Below are 14,135 nucleotides of genomic sequence, written 5' to 3'. Positions count from 1 at the left end.
CCCAGGCTGCAACTCATACTGATGACAGCAGACCCCCTGAAAGGGCCCCAGGCATGACCACTTTTTTCAAAGTTTACTTATTTTGACTAAGACACAGCATGAGCAGAGAGAGAGGGAGACAGAGAATCCCAAGCGGGCTCCGTGCTGTCAGCGCAAAGTCGGACGCGGGGCCCAATCCCACGAACCTCGAGATCATGACCTGAGCGGAGATCAAGAGTTGGACGCTTAGCTTAACCAACTGAGCCCCCAGGTGCCCCGCATGAGCAGTTTTAAAGCCTTCGCAGGTGGTGCCAATGTACAACCAGGGCTGAGAACGATCCTAAAGTCCGATAGGGATACAGCTGTGTAGACTGAGGACACCACGAAATGTACCCCAAAGCAGCCTTTCAAGAATGGAAGGAATGGGATCTTCTCAAAGCAAACTAAGTTGGATCTTTAGCACCCCCTCCCCATTACTAATCTTTCAAAGGGGCGAGGGGATGGTGTAGAGCATCGCAAAGGATCAGTGTGTGCAGGGCCACAGCTGCTGATGCAAAAGGGCTCCGTCATGCAGGGCACCGCACCGCAGAAGCCAGGAAGCCAGCCCCAGGCTCCAGATACAAAGGAAATGCTCGCTGGAGGCCCACAGCTTCCCCTTTTGGGGCCTGTCCCCACCTCTTCTCTGAGTGCTGCCCTGCCTCCCGGGGACAATCGGGAGCCCCTGGGTTGGAGCAGAAAGTTATCTGACACAGCGCTTCATACTATAGTGTTAAAGACTTTCTCATCAGGTCTCCTGAGAGACTCCGTTTTGTCACCAAGCAGTGGCAGAGGAGATAGTCCCCCTGCATTTCAGCTCCTTGGTATAGGGGCAGGAAGAAGTGTCGATGGCAAACAGGAAACCCCAACCCTATTGCGCCACACGAGGAAGGACACAAGAGTTGTGGCCTGGGACCCTGCCAAGTTCTAGAGATTGCAAGCGATTCCACCTCCTGGTTCCTGAACCTGAACTTGATCCTGTCCCAGACACGGGCAAAATTCAGGCTGCTTGGGAAGGAAATAGGGCACATTTTGCCTTCCACCTGCCTGCTTTATTCAATGAAAGGCCCACTTACTGGCCAGGGCCGTGACCTCTCCGGGACCTGTTCACCCCACTGATCTTCCCCTCTCTGAATGCACTTCCTCTGTCCCCTTTTCCAGGCATTTAGGCCTCCAGTGACCCACCCACACAGCTCTCCCAATCACTCTGCTCGAGAAAGAGTCTGGCACCAAACACTGCCAAGGGACGTAGGGTTAAGGTCAAGTGTCCCAAGTGTATGTACTGCACTTTCTCAGCTTTACATTTGACTGTGAATGAAAGGCTTTGCCAATCGCCACCTCAAAAGCCCGCTAAGCATCAAGAAAGGGGGAGCAGAAGGTATTTGGGAAGAGGCTGGCAGGTGGAAAGGGGCTTAGTGCAAGAGAACTAGCAGAACACTCGTCTCAGGAGGCACCTTGACACCTGTTTCCCCCACAAATCAGGAAAAGAACAATCACAATATTATCACCGTGCTAATAATAAAATACCAAATGCAAATAATAGACAGCTACCCTAAATGAGAGCTTACTATGGGCCACCTAGTATCTGCTTGGACCCATCGAATCCCCACAACAACCCCATGAAGAAAGAAACCCTAATACCCCCATTTTGCAGATGAAACCAAGGAGGCACAAAGACGCGAAGTAGCTTGTCCCAAAACACACAGCCAGGAAGAGACGGAGCTGGGGTCAAACGTCGGACCGTGTGGCGGAGAAGCTGAAGCCCTCGAGTTCTTGCCGAGAAAGCTTTCTTGAGGGGAAGGGGGAGAAAAGAGTTTTCAGCGACAAATCGGCTGACCCAGCCATATCCAGAGGGGTGGTTCTCACACTGGAGGGTGTACCCGAATCCCCTGGAGGGCTCATCACATACAGACTCCTTTCCCCCTCCCCCCCAGTTTCCGATTCAGAACTTCTGGATGGGAGAATGTGCATTCCTCGCGGGCTCCCAAGTGATGCTGCCACTGCCGGTAACAAGGCTTTACCTTAGAAGCCTTATCTTATTCCTTACAAGAAAGAACCCATGGGGAAGGCTTTATTTTCACCATTTTACAGATGAGGAAACAGAAGGTCCCAGAGGTCAGGCAACTTGTCCCAGGTCACAGAGCTGACAAGAAGCCTGGGGCTCCTTCTGTGGTACCCTGGCGAAACGCCAGACATGGGGGAACCGGCTGAGCAGGACAGGCAGGGATAGGCTGGCTTTAGCGGCCAGCCACGGTGGGTCCAGGAGTCCTGGGGAGGGGAGGTAAGTGAGTGAATGGCTGGACAGGCAAGCCGTAGGTAAAGCAGACCCTGTGGGAGCCAGGGATGGAGACCTTGTCCAGGAACCTGGGCACCTACAGCATCACAGAACCACAGACCCTAAGTCACATCTACCCTCTGTCTAAAGAATGAGCTAGCTTCACAGTCGTGGGTCCCACAGACCACCTGCTCCCCCAGCCCGGAAAAAGCCTGGGGGCCTGGCTGATGACAGATACGAGGCCTTTGCTGACGGGAAACTTGGTTCCCATCCCAGGAGGCAGCCCCTGCCTGTCCCACCGTCCAGATGAGCAGCTGAGACTCAAGCCATGCTGGGTTCCCCCCTCAGGCAGCTTGGTGTGCAAAGCCCCTGCTCTTTCACGGTCGGCCGACAGGGACCCCGGCCTGTTCTGCTCAGGCCTTTCGTGCACTGATCTGAGTCCCCACTGTGGTCGGGGCAGATATGAGGAAATGGTCCTGGGACTCCTGCCAGAAGGGCCTGCCTCCCACTCCACACCAGCGGGCGGGTGGCCAGGTGAGTGACCTGGAAAGTCACCACGGGTACTCACCCAAACAATCACCTCGCAGGCCCGGATGAGCAACTACTTGTTTATAGGAAAGTCCCACCGGCGTCCACGAGCTTTTGACCTTCTGGATGGATGTTTAGGAGGAAATCCAAAGGCCCTTAGGCTCCCATCAGAGAACCAGGGTGTTGGAGCAGGACGGAAAAAAAAGGCATTAAGGAAGTAAAAAAACGCACGCATGCGTGTGTGTAGAATTTAGACTCTGGCTCAGAGAAACTAAAGACTTAGAAATCTAACCCTCCAATCTGACAGACCTGCCGAGGAAGGGCCTGGTTACATCCACCTCCCTAAAGCAGCACCTTTGTCATCTTTAACCAGAAGGGCCTCACCAAGATCACCCCCTGCAGGGGCTAAACTCCAACAACTTGGGAAACTCTCTATGGCTGACTTGGCCTGAGGAAAAGAACGGGAAGTTGGTGGAGGAAACACTGGCCCTAACCAGGCAAATAAGACAGCATTTCTTGACCTGCATCTCTCAGAACCAAGAGCTATTTTATAGGGTAGCTTAATGTTGTACCTCGGGAAGGGTGAATTAGGCTTTCCTCCAGCCCAATAATGATGGGGTTTAAGTGGAGCCCCAACCCACAGGGAGGGCCCAAGGTCTGGATGAGTCCTTGCCCTTGGGGCCCCCACTCGCTATCTGTGGTTAGCATCTGGGCTCTGCGGGGACGTGCTGACCGATCTGGGCAGGTGAGGAGGGGCTGCCTTCGGTTCCCTGTTTCTGACAAGCACAGGTTTCTTTCTGGCCACTCTTCCTGTTTACTGAGTGATTTCTCTGAGACCCATCTCTGACCTCACTTCCCCTTCCTCAGGGAACCCCAGCAGTTTTTCCTTTTTTGGTGCTCTAGGCTAAGATTCTGAGTTTTGTGTGCAGAGATCTTGGGGTTTCTGCTCCTGGCTACCCAGGGCCAGGATTGGAAACCCAAGAGCCAGGAGGGTGGGCCTCCTTCACCCCACCCACCCCCCAAGTTGGGCAGGTTCCTTGCACTTCAGAAGCAGTAAGGAACAGAAAGCAAAGGAAGAATCCAATGTGTGCTGGGCCCTCTCTGGGGGCAGCCATGGTGGGGCATCTTACATCCACCTTCCTTTAACCCCCTTAACCCCCTGTGCGTGTGGAAAAATTCACTCTCACGCAGCAGATCTCAGACCCGTCCTACTACCAGGAGAGATGGCTCATCTGGGGGTTTCCAGAACATTTCCAGGAGGCTGAGGGGAAGTTTTCCACAAAACCACATTCACACCCTCTTCTGCCTGCCCTACAACCAGCCAAATGACCCTAAAGAAAAATCAACAGCGTGAAAAACAGGACTTCTCCTCAACATGGGCTTCAAAGGCCATCTCTGTAAAATCTTTACACTTCCCCGACTGTCTAGGATTAAAAGAGCAGCCTCCCACGGGGCAGAGAGGAAACAGACAGGGCCAGGTAAAGAAACTTCCAGAGTCCAGTGGGCAAGTCTGTCCTTCCCAGACCTACATCCTATGGCTGACCCCCTGGAGAGCCTGACAGGCCCTTCCGGGAGCTCACTTACCAAGAAAGTTCAAGCTTTTCCCACAGAACAAGGTGTTCCAGAGAAAAGCCAGGTGATCCACTCCCGTGACGCCTGAACACGTGACCTGGTTTCCCAATTCTGGGTCCTGAAGCTTCCCGACCCCCTCTTACCTCAGACTCAACCTGAAGCTGAAGCATACACACCATCTCCCTGTTCCCCACCCCACTATACCATGTGCCTGATTATCTTGTCACAGGCATAAGAAAGTAATCCTTATCCCAAATGTCTGTATGACCAGCTGTAAGATCCCGTATGGAGCTTTAGGAAGAGGGCATCGACTATCTAAGGCTACCACCCATGTCTCCAGAGCACTTGGGGCCTCATGGACCCCCACCAACTAAAGTCCTCCCTGCATGCCAGGCAGGTCACCCTGCCTATGACAGAACATTCAGCAGCCATAACCACAGCCACCATGGTGGGCATTGAGCGGGTCAAGTTGAGCCTCAGAGCCCGGAACACACAAAGGATGCTTGAAACTGAAATGTGGAGGATCTCATTCTCAATCTTCAAGGAAGATGGCCTCAACAACTCACCTCTACCTGGTTTGGACCTCACTCACTACAGGACAGCTCTTACGTTCAAGGCACAGTGAACCCCAAGACTGTAAGTGGAATAGGGGCTGTGGGAGGCTTGAGGGTAAGGAGTGGGAAGCTAATGTTCAATGGGTAGAGTCTTTGTGTGGGATGATGGAAAAGTCCTGGAAATGGATACTGGTGATGGTTGGATAACAGTGGGAATGCACTTAATGTCACTGCTGTTGTCTGAATGTTTGTGTCCCTCCACATTCATATGTTGAAATCCTAACCCAAAATGTGATGGTATATGGGGCGCCTGGGTGGCTCAGTCGGTTAAACGTCCGACTCCAGCTCAGGTCATGATTGCACCGTCCGGCCCGTGAGTTTGAGCCCCGCGTTGGACTCTGTGCTGACAGCTCAAAGCCTGGAACCTGCTTCAAAGTCTGTATCTCCCTCTCTCTCTCTGCCCCTCCCCCACTCATGCTCTGTCTCTGTCTCTCTCAAAAATAAATAGACATTTTTTAAAAAACTTAAAAAAAAAAACACGTGATGGGATGAGGAAATGGGGCCTTTGGGTATGATTCATAGGGGTGACTCCACCCTCATGAATGGGATTGGCACCCCCATAAAAGAGATCTCATGGAGCCCCCCCATCCTTTCTGCCATGTGAAGGTATAATGCAAAGTCAGAGACCTGGAAAAGGCTCTCAGCCGCCCATGGTGACACCCTGACCTTGGACTTCCAGCCTCCAGAATCATGAGAAACACATTTCTGTAGTTTTTAGGTCACTCAGTCGGTGATATCACGTTACAGTGAACCCAATGGACTAGACAGCCCCTGAACTGTACACTTACAAGGGATAAAAGGGATAGATTTTATATTATGTATATTTTACCATAATTAAAAATAAAAAATATAAATATTTAACTTAAAAAAAGACTAAGATCAGGGGCGTGTGGGTGGCTCAGCCGGTTAAGCGTCTGACTCTTGGTATCGGCTCAGGTCATGATCTCGCAGTCATGAGATCGAGCCCCACGTCGATGCTTGGGATTCTGTCTCTCTCCCTCTCTCTCTGCCCCTTCCGCACTCACGCTTTCCCTCGCTCTCAAAATAAATAAATATTTTTTTTAAAAGACGAAGGTCAGTATCTCCCCAAATTTCACCAGAAACAATCACTATGAACATTTTGCCGTACATCCTTCCAGAGACAAATATAAAATAGAGGGTATGATACATTTTACAAATAGTGCAGTTCAGTAACCTGCTTTTTAGAAATATATTTTTCCACAGGAATAGATGCACATCTGTACCCTGTATTTTCTGTGGCCACACAGTATTCCAGCGTATAGATATGCGGGTCTTCCCTTCCATCCAGAAGTCGAGCGTTCCTGTGAAACTTTTGTGAGCCGAAGTCATATAAAGCAAAGAAACAATTCCCATGAATTTGTATGGAAAAAATTTTTAACACTCCTAGACCCCAAAAAGAACCTCTCTTAGGCTTTTCCGACACCTCAGGCCACATCTTGCTAACGGATACGCAAAATAAATTGAAACAAGCACAGGTGCTCACAAACCCAGTTCAAAGCTCTGAGGCTCGATGCCGACATGCTAAGTGTTGGGCCCAGGGAAGGAGCCTGGCGGGACCACTCTCAGGGCTCAGGTTGTACGTAGCCTCTACATTAGTTTGCTGCAAAACAAACACTGAACGCTATTTTTGTTTTTCGCCTATTTTCATAAAAGTGAAAATCCCCTTCAGATTTCTTTCTGTTAGAAAAAAACAGGTACAAAGGTAGATCTTTCATAAAAGCCAAGCAGCATAAAGGCAAAGAACTTTCAAAAAGCGAGGGATACCTGTACCATAAGAACAAGCTTCCTTTTGTTGGGATTTAGTCTCCATTTTGGTGGTTGTTATTATTACAAATAATGGTGCAAGGGACATCCCTGTGCACATATTTTCCTGCACCTGTCCAATTATACCCTTAGGATAAGACTTCCTACCAGTGGCATTGCTGAGTCAGGGACTCCCTCAAGAGGACTGTCAACCGAGACTTAGGAGTAAAACCACACCAGGGATGCTGGATTCTGTCATACGAAAGTCTCCTTCTCCATGTGGACTTCTCTTGGCTTTCACTTAGAGGTCTGTGACATTGCACTGTGGTTCAGGAAAGCGGGGACAGTCTTCCAAAAGACACCAGCTCCTCTCTCCCCACCACCCAGGCCTCCTCAGGGGACACGCCATGCCTGTGTCATGAAGAGAAACCGGTACACAAGGAAGGCGGAACGTGGCTGGGCTAATCTCTACTGAATTCCCTTTTGCCAGCAGGGAAGACCACAGCAAAAGGCTCTAATGGGGCCCAGTGCTGAGTGCCCTGTGGTGCGCAGTAGAAGTATGGACACATGAAAGATTCTCCTTTGTGAAAGGTTTTGTTTTTGAGTGGACGCAAGAAGAATGCAGTGGACTCTTCCTAAAGAGACCCAGGGGCAGAAGGATCTAGTGGAAGCATCTAATTCTTTACCCCGGAGATGGGGAAACTGAGGCCCCAAAAGACAATAGCATAAACATTTCAATAGTCTTTGAGTAAACCCCAGAAGCATCTCACACAGAGTGATTCAGCCGGCTGTTCAAGGGCAGAGCTTGAACATACCCCGAATTGTGGACGCCTCATACAATTCTTACTCTCCTTACTTGGTATACAAAATTGAAAATTAAAATCACTGAGGCCACATCCCAGCTCGGTCATGGTCAGCTACGAACTGGAGCTGCTCCTACTGGCTCTCAAGGGCTGACTATGTACATCTCTTCCCGACTTAGTGTTCACGGCGCCATGTTGGTAACTTGAAATCAGCCGCAGTGGGAATACTCACACTATAGAAATCAACAAATACTACAAAGCAGGGCTTCCCCCCAACCTCTAGAGAGTCAGTTGTTCAAAATGTATCACTGGTCACAGCTTAGGTGTGAAAGCCATGAGCAGATGAGCTCAGTTTCCTCTCCTCGCCTAAGGATAGCTTATTTCCAAAGCATTGGCCATTCATGGGCCATCATAATACCCGCTCCCAAATCCACCACAGCCCCTTCTATATTAATCAATGAGCAGCAAATGTCTGCCTGAATGCCTGCTCTGTGCCAGGCTCCTGTCTGAATGCACATCACAATATCACTGTGAGACAGTTACAGTTTCCATCTTACAGTTAGGGAAACTGAGGCTCAGAGACTTTAAATTACTGTTTACATTTACCGGTAAATGACTGCGAACTAAATCCTATCCTGGGTTGGTTTCCCCTGGAAGTTGACCCTCAAATAAGAATCTGAGTGCAAGTGGAAGAGGGCTGGGAAAGTGAGACAGGGAAGGGACAGAAGCCGGTGAAGGGAGCCAGTTACTAGGCAACTCTGACGGCACAGCACGTGCCCCTAAGTCACCCCAGCAGAGATGTGAGGGAACTGGGGTATTTATCACCTTCTCTCGTCAGTCACTAGTTGAGGCCAACGGAACATGGGAAGGATGCTGACAGCATCTATTACATTGCCCGGTATCATGCAGCCGAAAATGTTAAAACCACATTCAAACTCCAAATCCAATATTCTGCATTACTCTTTTAGAAATGAGCAGTTAGGGGTGCCTGGGTGGCTCAGTCGGTTAAGCATCTGACTTCGGCTCAGGCCGTGATCTCATGGTTCCTGAGATTGAGCCCCACGTCTGGCTCTGTGCTGACAGCTCAGAGCCTGGAGCCTGCTTCGGATTCTGTGTCTCCCTCTCTCTCTGCCCCTCCCCTCCCTCTCTCTCTAAAATAAACAATAAAAAAAAATAATAAAAATGAGCACTTAGTCTAACAAACACAAAATCTCACAATCTAACAAAAAACAAAATCTCACAAATCTAACTGAGTGCCCAGTATGGGTAAAGCACCATGCTGGTCAACTAAACCTATCTTGCCAAATCACTTGGGGTTGAGATGCCCAAGGACAGCACAAGGTAGCTTCTTGTCAAGTTTTATCAATGGAATGAATAGGCAAAGTCCTTCTAAGTCACTTTGCTCATCCCACGGGAATTAGCCAAGAGCCCCTCCCCACCCCCCTACTTCTGGGAAAGGTTTCCTTCCCTGATTCAGCCGCAGCTGACTTGGGCAGGAGTTCTGCATCCTCAAGCTGTCATCCCAAGCAGCTGCGCCAACCTGTGATTACAGGCTCCAGAGTCTGCCTGCCATCCCAGGGCTGATCAAAAATGACCCACTGGACGCCCCGCTGGCCGAGTCTGGAGGACGTCCCTGTTTACTGCGCCCGCTTCCCTCCATTCTCACACAGACATCTCCTCCAGGGGAACCCGGAGGCAGGCCAAAGAAATGAAACCAGCAATCACAGGCCTGTGGGAGCTTACCCCACCTTAAGGACTTATTTAAAATTCTTCTGGAGATGCGGGGAGGTGCTTAAATAGGGCAGTGGGTCATTAGGGTAAATCACTGGACCCTACTGTAAAGAGTGGTGGCAGAAGCAGGGAGGTGGCAGAAAGGGACCGCCGCCCCAGTTCTGTAAATCACGTGGTCGCAGCTCTCAGCAACTGTCTTGAAGACAGAGAGACTGGATGTCTTCTGTTCCGAGCACACCGCGGAGACCTGCCCAGCTTCTCACCCTGGGGGAGAGAAGGAGACACAAGGCAAATCCCAGTCCATTTCCTAGCCTCTCAGCAGAATTCGCTGGCAATCTCGTCCTGCCTCCACACCCCCTCCCGGTGAGGACACTTCCTGCCCGAGTACCCGGGGAGGACCGAAGGCAAGAATCAGGCCAACGTTCTTTTGTGCTTTGGGACAGCCTTTGGCACTCCAGCGGAGGTGCCAGGATGTGCGGTCCTGGGCAGGGCTCCAGCCAACTCTCTCGGCCATTCCTAAGCAGCTCACGCACAGAAGGCAGACACGAAGCCTGGCTCTGGGGCCCCGGAAAACAGACGAAGAAATCAAAGCAAAACCAGTGGGTGACTGACAGGCCCCAGGTAGGACAGCGCATCTGAGAACAGGGGCGGTTGAGGACTGAGAAGAAGGTCGTATACCACTCCTAACTAACTTCCAAGACAACACAAACTGGAGAGAGGTCCTGGAGCCCCAAACAGAAGCAGTGCAGACATGCAGAGAGGCAGGCGGGCTCTGGAGCCCCCGTGGCAGAATGAGACCCCCTCGGGAAGGTGGGGATGCTGCCAGGGGAGGAACACAGGCACAGGTGCACATGCCCTGGCCCACGCAGTCAGGTGCAGAGGGCACACACCCCACCTTCCCCTGGAGGGGGGCAGGCCTGGGGGCTCCAGGTCCCCCGGCCCCCTTTCAGCCCGGCTCCCCGAAGATACCCCTCATTTTAACCGATTTCACCAGCACAAAAATAAGGGCGAGGAACATGGGATATATCTGGGCTACCCGGCCCCCGCCCCGGCCACTAGATGATCCTGCCTCTCAGTACAGCACCCCTGCTCTCCTGTCTTCTGAAGGAGGGGCAAGACTCCCCACTCAGCGTCCCCAGCACAGAGAATCCCCAGCTGTCCCAGCCCACCCTCCCAGGTGCCCAGGCAGGCTGTATCTACGGCTTCGTCTCCTTCTTCCAGGGCAAGATCTGCCGTCTTTCCCAACCTACCCCACCTCTCCCAGCTCAGCCACCAACTGAGACCTTCTTGTAGCCTCCCCCCGCCCAGCAGGCTGCAGCAGTTCCCAGGCGTCAGGCTGCCTGATCCAGAGCAGAAAGCTGGTGCCCACCCTCACTTTGCCACTCCAGGGTCGCTGCTCCCAAGTGGGCACCTCCCAGGCTGACTCCACATTTAGTCCCTGGGACACTGCATTTGGACACAAGCTAAAAACAAAACAAAAACAAAAATAACCCTCAAAATAACCCATATCTCTTAGCGGTGAGAACTTTCTTTAATTCCTCAGACCACCTGCAGAAAAAGTTCCCAGGAAATAAATGTGGATTGATAAGTAAAATAAATCCAACCCCAGATTCCTCCTCCAGATGCTCTGGCAAGAAGGCCCCTGGCTCTGAATCACAGCTGTTTAAAAGAATCATTGTTTCTAATTCTTTCCTCCCATTGTACCAAGATCAACTGTGGCAGGAACAGAGTCTCACTCCAGGATGAATTGTTATTTGTCAGCTCACTGGTTCAAACTTTCATTCATCACATCAAGGTACTTACTATAAACCTGGCCAACACTAGTCACAGCCTCTCTCCTCTGGGAGAACCCGGATTCCGGACACCTGGGAAGCCTAGCGCTCAGCTCCTGCTGTCACTGAGGCGCAGAGGTGCTGTGAACAACCCAGCACCCACAGAGAGCCCCAGAGTAAGATGGAGCCCTCTGTCTCCCCGCCCGGCCACCTCGCCTCTCTGTGCTGTCCCCAGGGCTTTCCCAGCTTAAGAGCTGAATGCAAAGCAGGCGCCCGAAATGCAGAAGTACCCGGGTCGCCCAAGGCACCTGCCTCTCTCGGGCGAGAGAGAACGCGAAGCCGCGGTCCCCCACGACCTCAGCACTAGCTCCGTAGGCGGGCGGGGAGACCGCAAAGGGGAAGTGCCACGAGGACCGAGGGCCCCGGGCCCCTGCGCCCTCCGGGAGGAGCCTCGGGCGCGCCGCCCGCCCGCGCTGGGTGCTGGAACCCGCCTCTGGGGAACCGTCCGTTGGGGAGGGAAGATGGGGACCGGGCTGGGGTCGGGCACTCCCAGCGCTGTCCGGGCCTGCCAGCCTTGCACCTGCTGCCCGGCCCCAGCTCACCACGGAGTCCCGGGGCCCCGAAGAAGGGGTGGGGGCGCCTTCCTGTCGCCGCCCCTGGCGCGGAGAGAAGGAAGGACCCCCAGGGGTCTCGGGGAAAGACGAGCTTAGGACCACAACTTTCTCCGACCAGAAGGTGGGCGTGCAGGGGTTGGCGCCCACGCGCCCCCCGGGGAGTCCGCACGCCCAGGAACCCCGGCGGTCGGGGGAGGAGGGAGGAGACCAGGGCAGCCGAGGACTGAGGCGCTGACCTGGACCCGGCTGGGAACACCGCGGGAAAACTTTCGGCGAGGCTGGAAGGAGGCGGGGGAGAGAGGACCGGCCCGCGCCCGGCACCTTGCGCCCCGCATCCCGCGCCCGCTGCCCCGCGCCCCGAGCCTTGCCTGCGTCCCCAGCCGGCTGCATCGCCCGCGGAGTTGAAAAGTGGGGGTGCCTCGGCGGGGGCGGGGGCGTTGCTCCAGCGCGCGCCTGGGTCAGCGATCCGCGGGCCCGGCTCAAATCCAGTCGGGCAGCGCAGGCGGCGGCCGCGCGATTGGGGGTCGAGCGCCCCGCCCTCCTCGCCTCCCCTCCGCCCCTCCCGCCCCCCTGCCTTTATCCGTCCCTACCGCGTCGGATCGGCCTCTCTCCCCGCCTTTCTCTAGCTCTCCATCTCTCCCCCGCCCCTCTTCCCTCGCCTTTCTTCCTCCCCTCCTCTCCCGCCGTCCCTCCCTCCTCCCTCCTCCCCTCCCCCTGGGGGGCGGAGCTTCTCCCCTCCCTCCCAGACAATGCTGGAGCTGCGCGTCCCCTCCTTCCCAGCTTGAGAGTCGGGGCTCCGGCTGCCGGCGTCTCTTCCGGGCTGGGGGTGGGGGCGACAGGGAGGGGGTAGGAGTACAGGGGTGGGGAGGATGGGCTGGCTTCCCTCACCCCGTTTGGCCGCCGCCCTCTTCAAGCCGGATGGAATCTCGGCCCGAGCCCCTTGGCTCGCCCCGCGCTTGTGACAGCCACTCCCAGGGAACAGTCACGCTGCCCCTCAGAGACCACCTCGAGCGCCCCGGATTCCCCAGAGGATGTGGGATTCATTTTCTAACCCTCCAGCCCCTTATTCCAAAAAGGGTTTGAGCTGAGCAGGGGCTAAGCAAGGCCCCTTCGACTGACGGGTGGGCAGACGTGACGGTGAAGGAGGCCAAGTTTCTTTGTCCACCTCTCACCTCCCTCTCTCATCCATCCCTGGACTTCCTGGGGCTCTCAGCACCCCAGCTGTGGGGCCCCTTTTCTGTTCCCTTCCTCTTATCATAATTCTCCCCCCACATACAAACCCCACCCCTGCAGGGTGAGCCTCCGTGCCAAAAAAGGGGGCCTGATGGTTAATGGGGAGCCAACCCCAGGGTACAGCCGGCTCTGCCCTCCTGGAAGCCAAGCATTCTTCACTAAATTCATTGTTTGGATCTTGGAATGTGTCTCCCTTAGAAACAATGTTATAAATGGTGATGTGCTTCCCAGCCCAGCCACAAAAGCCTTTGAACCCAAAATGCAGCTGTAGGGTGGTGCTCAAAACTGTGTCAGCTACCCTGGAACAAGGAGGCCACTGATCAGCGTTTTCTGGAGGGGAAAAAAAAATTATCTACTTGTACTATCCCCTTGACCTATAAACACAAAGCTCTCCCATTAATATCCTCCCCTACCCTTCAGCCGGAACTCTGTACTGGCAAGCTTCTTTGGTTTGCAGGTTAACATGAACACCATGGGGGGGAATGTATTGAGGACATGGCGCTCGCTCTATGACCTCGAGGTCAGAACTGCAGGGAAGAGCTCTGTTAGAGGCAAATCCAGAGCCTGGAGGGCTCCCAGGAACCCAAAAGTCTTCTCTAAGGGGCCAGCTCTTCCCTTCCATCGTAGACTGGCCTTCCCTGCACCCCAGGCACATGACTGAGGGTGCCCCCATTTCCAGCAGGAGGGGCTGGAGCTCCCCTATGGAAGACGGCAGCCCGGTGAAGCTACAGACCGGTAGTCTCTTCGACTCCAGTCTCCCAAGAGAGCAGTTCATTGGCCCAGCTTGGGTCAGGTGACCACTCTATGACCAATCAACTGGGGTGCGGGACTCCTAGTGCACAAATTGGACTGCCATGTTCCCCGCCCCGAGGCTCTGTTTACAACACAATCCAGGGGCACTTGGGTGGCTCAGTGGGTTAAGCTTCTGGCCCAGGGTTGGTGCGTTCCAGCCCAGCGTTGGGCTCTGCTGACGGCTTGGAGCCTGGAGCCGGCTTCCAATTCTGTGTCTCCTTCTCTCTCTGCCCTTCCCTGGCTCGCTCTCTCTCTCTCTCTGAAAAATAAACATTAAAAAAAAAAATTAAAACACAATCCATTCCCGTCTACTTATATTTTCACCTTGGTGAATAAATTGATTCAGTAGTTCAAGATACCAGAAAACTTTTTTTTTTTTTTTTCCCATCAGTTTCCCACACAGAAGCCACAGAAGAGAAAGG

The 14,135-nt window shown here is 53.5% G+C and overlaps 1 protein-coding gene across 5 annotated transcripts in view; it reads right to left on the bottom strand.

Annotated features, from left to right (window-relative positions):
• Window positions 1–12,342, bottom strand: part of RASSF2 (Ras association domain family member 2) — a 42,247-nt gene extending 29,905 nt beyond the window's left edge. The window contains exon 1 of one of the 5 annotated variants that reach the window (XM_058684977.1): window positions 12,279–12,342. The gene's annotated coding sequence lies outside the window, so the exon portion shown is untranslated. The other 4 variants (XM_058684975.1, XM_058684978.1, XM_058684976.1 and 1 more) reach the window with 4 other exon arrangements.
• Between the last annotated feature and the right edge of the window lie 1,793 nt (window positions 12,343–14,135).

This window comes from Neofelis nebulosa, chromosome 9 (genome assembly GCF_028018385.1).
Source record: "Neofelis nebulosa isolate mNeoNeb1 chromosome 9, mNeoNeb1.pri, whole genome shotgun sequence".
Classification (NCBI taxonomy): Eukaryota; Metazoa; Chordata; class Mammalia; order Carnivora; family Felidae; genus Neofelis; species Neofelis nebulosa.
Note: the sequence above shows the minus strand (reverse complement) of the source record. Positions and strands in the feature narration are given on the sequence as shown.